General features: G+C 34.9%; 1 long non-coding RNA gene across 1 annotated transcript; it reads right to left on the bottom strand.

Annotated features, from left to right (window-relative positions):
* Window positions 1–397: 397 nt before the first annotated feature.
* On the bottom strand, window positions 398–6,071 carry LOC141623455 (uncharacterized). Its single transcript, XR_012533385.1, has 2 exons — window positions 5,820–6,071; window positions 398–2,358 (listed from the first exon to the last, which is right to left on the bottom strand). It is a non-coding gene; the product is annotated as an uncharacterized LOC141623455 (long non-coding RNA).
* Between the last annotated feature and the right edge of the window lie 3,287 nt (window positions 6,072–9,358).

Below are 9,358 nucleotides of genomic sequence, written 5' to 3' on the forward strand. Positions count from 1 at the left end.
ATGTTGGTATCCTCTAATTACCCATTAATCCTAGCTAATAGACTACTCACTCATTATCAAGTTTAACATGCTAACAAGGTTGTCAATCATATTAACAAGACAAAACATGATGAAGAAGTAAGAAAGATTAACAATAATTAAAATAAGGATTAAAAGAATTATACCTATGGAGATTCCAAAATAATAATGCAAAGAATAATAGAAGTACTTGATGATTGATGGAAGGTTGTCAATCTCTCAATAAACCCAAATGATCTTCTAATTACCCAATAATAAACTTGAATTACTCAATAATAAACTTGAACAATAATTAAGGAAAGATTAATGTGTAATTTTGTGGAAAGATTAAAGGATAATCTATTCTAATCTACTCCTAATCTAATCTAAGGAAATTTGATTTAATCTAAGAAAGCTTGATCCTTTGATTATTACAAATGGAGTATATATAGTGGTACATCATTAGGTTAAGCAAGGGTAGATTAGTAAATAACATTGCTAAGTGTTGAGTAGGAAAATGCTCCTCTCGAAGAAGATGAGTATATCCTAGGACTGGGATGCTCATCCTGAGCTCGGGATGCGTGGATCCACAAACAGACTATTCTGAAAATGGCGCAGCAGCTTGGGACGAGCGGATTGGTCTCGGGACGCGCGGATCCCGGGACAGCTTGTCTATTTGAGCTCGGATTGTAAAATGGACGTCATTTCCTCATCCGGACTCCTATTGGAGTGATTCAATAGCCTAGACCACTTAATTTTTCGACGCCGTTTCATCTAGTATACTTTCAGAGCCAAAACATCAACTCTTGGTTTGGGTTCCGAGCAATTTCTTCTTGCAAGGGCTTCCTTCTCGCCATCCTTGCTTTCAAGTCTATGACCCTTCTATATACTCTTTATTCCTACATCATTGGTCATCATTCTTGCCTCCTATTCATACTAGTCCATCCAATATCATCAAAAAACTTCCAAATATGCACGGGAGAGGGGGAATTCCGCCTCGTTTATCTTCTTTCCTACAAAACATATGAAATGCACTAGGAAAGCAAAATAGGAAGGAATTGATGGATAAAATGGCAATGAAATGTTATATTAGTATGCAAAATAGGTTCAATTAGGGGACTAAATATGTGCAATTATGAGTCACATTAAGAACCCTTCAAAATGATCATATTATATATTATATTCGGCTTTGCTCTTAATGACTCATAGCTCGTGTGGGCGGAATGATTTACCACAAATGCATTCTTGATGGGTCACCTATATGAGTGTTGGAGTGAGGCCGCTTCTATGAGAATGGGGGCACATTCTCTAAATACACTCATGAATACCGGGATGGTGCACATGGCCATTAACGTGCGACCTTAGAAGCTTTGAAACACCAAAGATGTCATGTGTGTGAGGTTTCCAACGTGCCTATAAGTAGTCAAAGTTTGAAGGCGGTGCCACTTTGACTCTAGTACGTGGTTAACTAAAACACTAAGTGGAGATTTAAAGGCGGAGCCACCTCTATGATGCGTGACATCTTGTGACAATTGTTCAAACAAGACTTTTTTTTTGTTAAAATTAGTGGGGGAATGTTGTATATTTTAACAAAAATATATTTATAATCATTTGATTATTTTTATAATCATTTGAACATGGTGGCTGAGGATGTACAGGAGGAATTATAATTCTGGACGCCATCAGTATACTGCTTTGTATTAGGAGCAAATCCTCCCCTGGAAATCATAGAAGGATTCATTAGGCGCATATGGGGCAATTTAAATGTAGACAAGGTCTCCATCTTGCCTAAAGGTATGTTTCTGGTTAGGTTTGCAAATCTGGACATGAGGAATAAAGCTCTTGCAATGGGGCATTTAATGTTTGATAATAAACCTCTCATTGTGAGGGAATGGCAACCTAATTTGGAAATGAATAAGGAAGAAATAAAAGTTGTACCTGTGCGGATTAGATTACATTTATTACCTCTCAAATTTTGGGGTAAATGTCTTGCTAAGATAGCAGGTATTGTAGGGAATTATGTGAAAAGTGATGGGGCAACTGAGGCAAAAGTCAGACTCAGTTTTGCTAGAGTGATGGTGGAACTCCATATAGACCAAAAGCTCCCTGATAAAATCAGATTTAAAGATGAAGAGGGGAAAATAGTTGAGATACAGGTCGAGTATGAATGGAAACCTATTCTGTGTCAAAAGTGCAAAGGTTATGGCCATGAGGCTAAATATTGCAAAAAGTTACAGGCCAAACTTGAGCAGAGAAGGCAAATTAAGAAGATGGAATGGAAACCAGTTCAACGTAAGCAGCCAGCAACTGTCCAGTCCATGCCTGATCAGAATACTCAATTGATGGGAACTAATAGGACTCCTGCAATACATACAGATGATCAGAGTGGGGAAAGGGACAAATCCAGTGGGGAAATTATACAAGAGGATTCTCAGCATAATCTTGTTGTGACACCTCCTGATCAAATCACACAACCTCAAAATTTAACCTCATAGGAGATAAGGAAAGGACTTACTTATGTGCAAGTTCTAAATGGAAGTGGTGTCCCTAAAGAAGGAATAGGGGATATAAGAGGGGAAAAATTGGATTTTTCTGATGTTTAAGCTACATAATATAGGGTTTTGGAATCTACGGGCATGAACAACTATAATAAGCAACGTACAATAATAATGTTTTTACATACACATAATATAGGTCTTTTTGCTTTACTTGAAACCAAAATAAAACCTAAAAATGTAAACAAGGCCAGCAATGCTTTCAATGATGGATGGTGCATCACTACTAATTCTAATAAACATAGGGGTGGACGCATTTGGGTCATTTGAAACCCTGCAAAGTATCAGGTCAATATACAGGATTGCACTGCCCAATGCATTCATGTTGAGGCTACCTCTCTCATCTGCTCTGACACTTTTTTCATCACTTTTATTTATGCTTATAATAGCATTACAGGGAGAGAGGGGTTGTGGCAGGCTCTAAGACAATATGCTACAAAGATTCAGGGACCATGGGCTTTAGGTGGAGATTTTAATTATGTCACTCAAACCACTGAGAGGATGGGCACTAGCACTACTGAGGCCGAAATGACCCCTTTCCAGGACTGTCTTAATGATTGTGGCATGATGGATATTCAAGCCACTGGTGCTTTCTGTACCTGGTCCAACAAACAGCAGCCAAGTGATAGAGTTTATAGCAGATTAGATCGTTTTCTGGCAAATCAAGCATGGCTAAATAATTACATTAATATGTTTGCTTGCTTTCTTCCTGAAGGTTTATTTGACCATTGCCCGTGTGTAGTAAAAGACTCTCACCAGGAAGACAATAGGAGGAGAAGCTTTAAATATATGAACATGTGGGGAGAGGCACAAGACTTCTTAAAGTGCATTCAAACTGGCTGGCAGACAGATGTTACTGGTTTCAATATGTATAGAATTATCAGGAAGCTTAAGTTGTTAAAACCTATGTTGAAGCAACTTAATGGTGTTTATTTTTCAAATATTGAGTGGCAGTGTGCAGCAGCTGAGGAAAGACTGGAGAAACTTCAACATGAGCTAGCCAAAAAAGTGAGTGACACTAGTCTTATGGAACAAGAATTTGAGGCATGTGAGCAGCTGAAATTTTTACAAAAGGCAAGGAATAGTTTTTTACAACAAAAGGACAAGACAGAATGGCTCAATGATGGGGATACAAACTCTGCCTTCTTCCATAAGATCATAAAATCTAGGAGAATAAGGAACTCTGTAGTTCAGATAGAGGATATGCAGGGCGTGGTTTGCAAGGACAAAATTTCCATTCAAAATGATTTATTGCAATACTATAATACCTTACTTGGCATGAGGCAAGATACTGTGAAAGTTAAAAGTAAGGTCATTCAGACTGGTAGGGTTTGTGATGAGGGTCACTGGAGTATTCTAATGGAGCCAGTTACTAATGCTGAGATCAAAAGTTCTATTTTTAGCATTCTAAATGAGAAACCACCTGGACCAGATGGATACTCTAGCAAATTTTACAAGGATGCTTGGTCTGTTATTGGAGATGACATTTTTGCAGCTATAAAAGAATTTTTTCTGACAGGGAATTTGCTTAAGCAGTTGAATGCCACCAATATTGTTCTGATTCCTAAAGTGGAAAGGCCAGCTAATGTGTTTCAATTTCGGCCAATTGCTTGTTGCAATGTCTTATATAAGAGTATTCAAAGATTATGTGCAACAGATTATCAAAAATACTTCCTGATTTGATCTATCAAAACCAAGGTGGGTTCATTAAAGGTAGGAGTATTATGGAGAACATCCTTATTTGCCAAGACCTAATCAGATTATATAGGAAACCCAATGCCTCTCCATGTTGCATGTTCAAAATTGATCTACAGATGCTTATTAAGCTAAATTGATCTCCATGTTGCCTATGATACTGTGGGATGGGAGTTTCTAGACCAGATGCTTATTAAGCTAAATTTCCCTCCCAAATTCAGAGAATGGGTGATGTGTTGTGTTAGTACTCCATCGTTCACTTTGAATTTGAATGGAGATTCTTTTGGTTTTTTCCAGGGTAAAAGAGGCCTTAGACAAGGAGACCCCCTGTCTCCTCTTTTGTTCACAATCTGCATGAAATATCTTTCCAGAACTCTCAAATATGCTACTGAACACTACACTCTAAAGTTCCATCCCAAATGTTCTCATCTAAAGCTATGCCATCTCATGTTTGCAGATGATCTGCTCTTATTCTGTAAAGGGGATAAAATGTCTATTATGACTATGTTAAGGGCTTTCAGTACCTTCTCTCACACTTTAGGTTTAAAGTTCAGTCCTGGTAAGTCCAATGCATATTTCAATGGTATGAAACAAGCTGATAAAGAAGAAATTTTGCAGGTATCTGGGTTCAAAGAGGGACAGTTACCTTTCAGGTACTTAGGAGTTCCTATCCAGACTACTAGGCTCTCAAAAAATGAATGCAAGGTGCTTATTGATAAAATTATTGATAGAATTAGGAGCATTGGAGCAAAAAAATTGTCTTATGCTGGTAGGCTGGTTTTGGTTCAGTCAGTTTTGGCCACTTTCCACAACTACTGGGCCATGATTTTCATTATTCCCAAAGGGGTCCTGAATAGAATTGATGCTCTTTGTAGAAATTTTCTTTGGGAGGGGAGGACTGAGTACACCAGAGCTCCATTGGTGTTCTGGGATACTGTTTGTACCCCCCAAAAGAGAAAGAGGCCTTGGTCTGACAAATATTGGTATTTGGAACATTGCAGCAGTAGGGAAGTTAGTTTGGTGGGTCTATACTAGGCCAGATAAGCTTTGGGTTCAATGGGTCCATCATGTCTACCTCAAAGGGAGGGCATGGTCAGAATACACACCTAGTGCTGATACTAGTTGGAGCTGGAGAAAGATTTTCCAGGTTAAGGAGAAGATGAGTCATGGTTTCAGTCAAGGAGATTGGAATGAAAAATATGCAATTCGAGATGGGTACAATTTCATGAGACACATCAAGCCCGAGGTTCCCTGGTTCCATCAGGTTTGGACATCTTGGTCTGTACCAAAGCATCATATCATAGCTTGCTAATTTACCAGGGAGCAATTAACACAAGGGTGAAACTGCAGAGATTAGGAATAAGTGATACGGATATGTGTTGCCTATGTGAACAGCAGCAAAAGACTTTCCAACACCTATTTTTCGACTGTGTATACAGTGTTAGGGTGCTTAACTATCTAGAAATATGGTTATCCATCAGTATTCGAAGAACAGACAGTCTTAACTGGCTAATTTCTTGCAGAGGTACGCGATTACATAAGAGAATCACAAGAGTTTTAATGAATGCTTACCTATATCACATATGGCTCCAAAAAAATCTGAGCAGGAGTGAGATGCAATTAGAGAGACCGTTGAGTATAGCTTGCCGCATCAAAAAACTCGTGCAAGATAGATGTCGTCCGCTCATCTGTCGTCCGGTGGGAAGGAAGGATCAGAGATTGATCAGGAATCTTGATCAGTAATAGAGTGGAGTTAGTGTTTCGATTGAATTTAGTGATGAACATGATATGTGTTTGGAATTGGGAAAGACGAAAAAAGAAGATAGAGGTGGACTGGTTTGGTGTTTGATTTATTTGTTTGGTCCAAATCTGGTTTTTGATGTAATGTCTACAGTACATTATTGGAGCTAAGTGGGATTTGAGCAGTTGTCTCTTTTCTCACTTACGGTCCTCTCCCTTGTATATTTATCTATTTTATATACAAAGTTTACATTTTAGCAAAAAGAAAAAGTTTTGACCATCACCTATATACTAAAAGAATAGGAAAAGCTCCAGTTTTCCCGCCTAAAGCACATTTTCTATTTTGATAAAATCTCTTATTTACTTTTCTATTTTGATATAATCTCTGATTTAAAAATTTTCTTAAGATTTTTGTAATAAAAAAATTGTTTCTTTGTATGCTAAATCGTACCTAAAAGATATGCTAAAAATTTATAAAAAATTTCATTAATTTTGTTTAAAAATATACACATTTCATGACATTACTCAATTTTTTTGATTAATTTTATTGTTAATTTTTTTTTTCTAAAAATAAACACTTTATAAATATCGCGCATTCATTGCGCGGGATCTAAACTAGTTTATTACTATACTAACTACTTTTATTATTTGTAATAAAGTGAATTTAATTTACATACCATTTTATATTGATTATAAATATTTCTTATAATTATTTTCCACAAAGCCTTGAATGTTATATTGCATTTAACTTCGTATTTATGTTGGTCATTACATAGGTGATAAATGAATGGCAGTTCATAGACTATACATCTGAGGTAGTACCTCTTATTGTTTATTTTCTGAGTTTTATTTTAAAATTTTTGAGTTCTGCTTTAGTACAAAGTTTTTGAGCACATTTACTAAAACATTACACTAAAAAAATATAATATTGCACAAAAACTATATTTATAAATGGTAATATGCTCAGAAAAAATGTGTATATGCTCAAAAACTACAAGGTCTGAGGTACTACCTCAGATGCGTAATCCTTTTTCTCGATAAATTGTGAGTATTTAAAAGGTGTTTTAATTGTTTGTCATAAATTACCTTTCACCATTTATTTTGTGAGAGAATTTATGTTTGAATTAAAAATTATATTTTTGGTATTAAAAAGGTTGATATATGTGGGGTTGACTGTGAAAGTACACCATATTATTTATATAAGCACACTTTTCTTTTTGATGGATGAGATATGTCTTATTCTTCTTTAAAAACTAACTTCCCCAAAAATTATGTTTGAATACAAATAGTCAGGTGTTTCGTGTGTGAGTGAGCTTCTCCTCTCTATTACGCAGTTTAAAGAGTGTTATTATATTTAGGATTTTATCATGGGGACGACGCGCCATGAACTCCCTGCGACTTATTAGGAGGGCGTGAATCGTCTTGAGGAGAGCTGAATAATTCCGCGACTCACCCAATGAAATCTCCAGGTTATTTAATTCAAGTGCCGATTCAAGTTCCATATTTCAAAAGGTATATTTTTTCAACACATTCTACTTTCGTCTTATCTACCCATTTGGATATTACTTGACCCGTCTTCAGCTTGTGACGGATATGCCCGTCTTCAATGAGAATTCGTGATAAAGAGGAGATGTTATAATTGTTTCTATGGTTTTAAAGGCACATGCCACTGGTTAAGAAACTAATTATAAAAGATGTACAAGATTATAAGGGCATTTTCAGCGGGGGTGTAGTGGGTGCATCTGCACCCCTTTTTCCCAAAATTAATTACAACTTTTTTTAGTAATGGAGCACATTAATTATGTGGGACTAGTGATTGTTAAGAATACTCGTATTTTTTTGTTAAAGGTCATAGGGTCAATCCTTGTATTGTACTATTTTTATTTACTGTTATATCACCATACATTTTGTCCAACAAAACAAAAAAAAAATCATATAATTCAATATTTTCATTGCTAAAAAAATTTTACGCACCCCGTGCATCAAATCCTAGTAACACCTCTACAAGATTATACATGAGAAATTGATGAGAATACATACTTGTGTTTACGTAGTAATTTCTTTTAGTCTGTTACTTCTTCTGTGTCGGTCATTGGTTTATCTTTGATTTTGTCCATGAAAGAGGAAAAGACCATTTGTAAATATAATTATTGCATTATTAGTGGATCAAGATAAGGTAAATGATCAAACAAATTACTCATATAAAATATTTTCGATCAGATGAAAAAGATAAACAAATGAGTGAGACACCAAAAATAGAATAGGTAAAATAAATGACTGGAGTATATTATAACGATGAGAAACCCCATTAAAATCAATAAGTTTTTGATTTAAATATGCACGTAATTATTAAAAATGTAAGGTTATGCAAATGAAAATATATTATACCTTCAATTAGTTATCCTAGTTTGATCTCTTGTTTTCAAATGAAATGATCGATACGACAACTTGGACTTGTTTTTCCCAACATAAATAAAACATTAGTTCTTATTTAAAGTACATCTATAAATATATGATAAATATGAAAATATAATCAAAGAAACTATGTTAATTTAGTAGGTATTTTAAAATATTATTAAACAATCTCCTACCTTCTAATGACAACAAAGCCTTTTATATATATATATATATATATATATATAGAGAGAGAGAGAGAGAGAGAGAGAGAGAGAGAGAGAGAGAGAGAGAGAGAGAGAGAGAGAGAGAGAGAGAGAGAGAGAGAGAGAGAGAGAGAGAGAGAGAGAGAGAGAGAGAGAGAGAGAGAGAGAGAGGTGGGATCCTGTGAGTCCACCTAAATATTTGAGTCCATGAGTCCATAAAACAATATCATGCACTATACAAAACAATATCACGAATTTTTTTTTTTCAAAATAAAAAAAAAACTTCGAATTTTTTTTTTTCGAAATATTTTTTTTCGAATTTTTTTTTAACAATTTTTTTTTTTTCGTGTAAGCTGTGATATTGTTTAGTATAACGTGTGATATTGTTTAGTATAACTTGTGATATTGTATTACAAAACAATATCACGTAATTTTTTTTTTCAAAATTTTTTTTTTTCGAATTTTTTCTTTAACAAATTTTTTTTCGTAAAATCTGTGATATTGTTTAGTATAACGTGTGATATTGTTTAGTATAACGTGTGATATTGTATTACAAAACAATATCACGATTTTTTTTTCAATTTTTTTTTTTTTTGAAAAAGTTTTTTTTTTTCCAGCTGTGATATTGTTTAGTATAACGTGTGATACTGTAAGCTGTGATATTATTTAATATAACGTGTGATATTATATCATGGACTCACGGACTCAAAAAGATAGGGTGGACTCATGTGATCCTAATTCTATATATATATATATATATGTATATATATA

This window comes from Silene latifolia, chromosome X (genome assembly GCF_048544455.1).
Source record: "Silene latifolia isolate original U9 population chromosome X, ASM4854445v1, whole genome shotgun sequence".
Lineage (NCBI taxonomy): Eukaryota > Viridiplantae > Streptophyta > Magnoliopsida > Caryophyllales > Caryophyllaceae > Silene > Silene latifolia.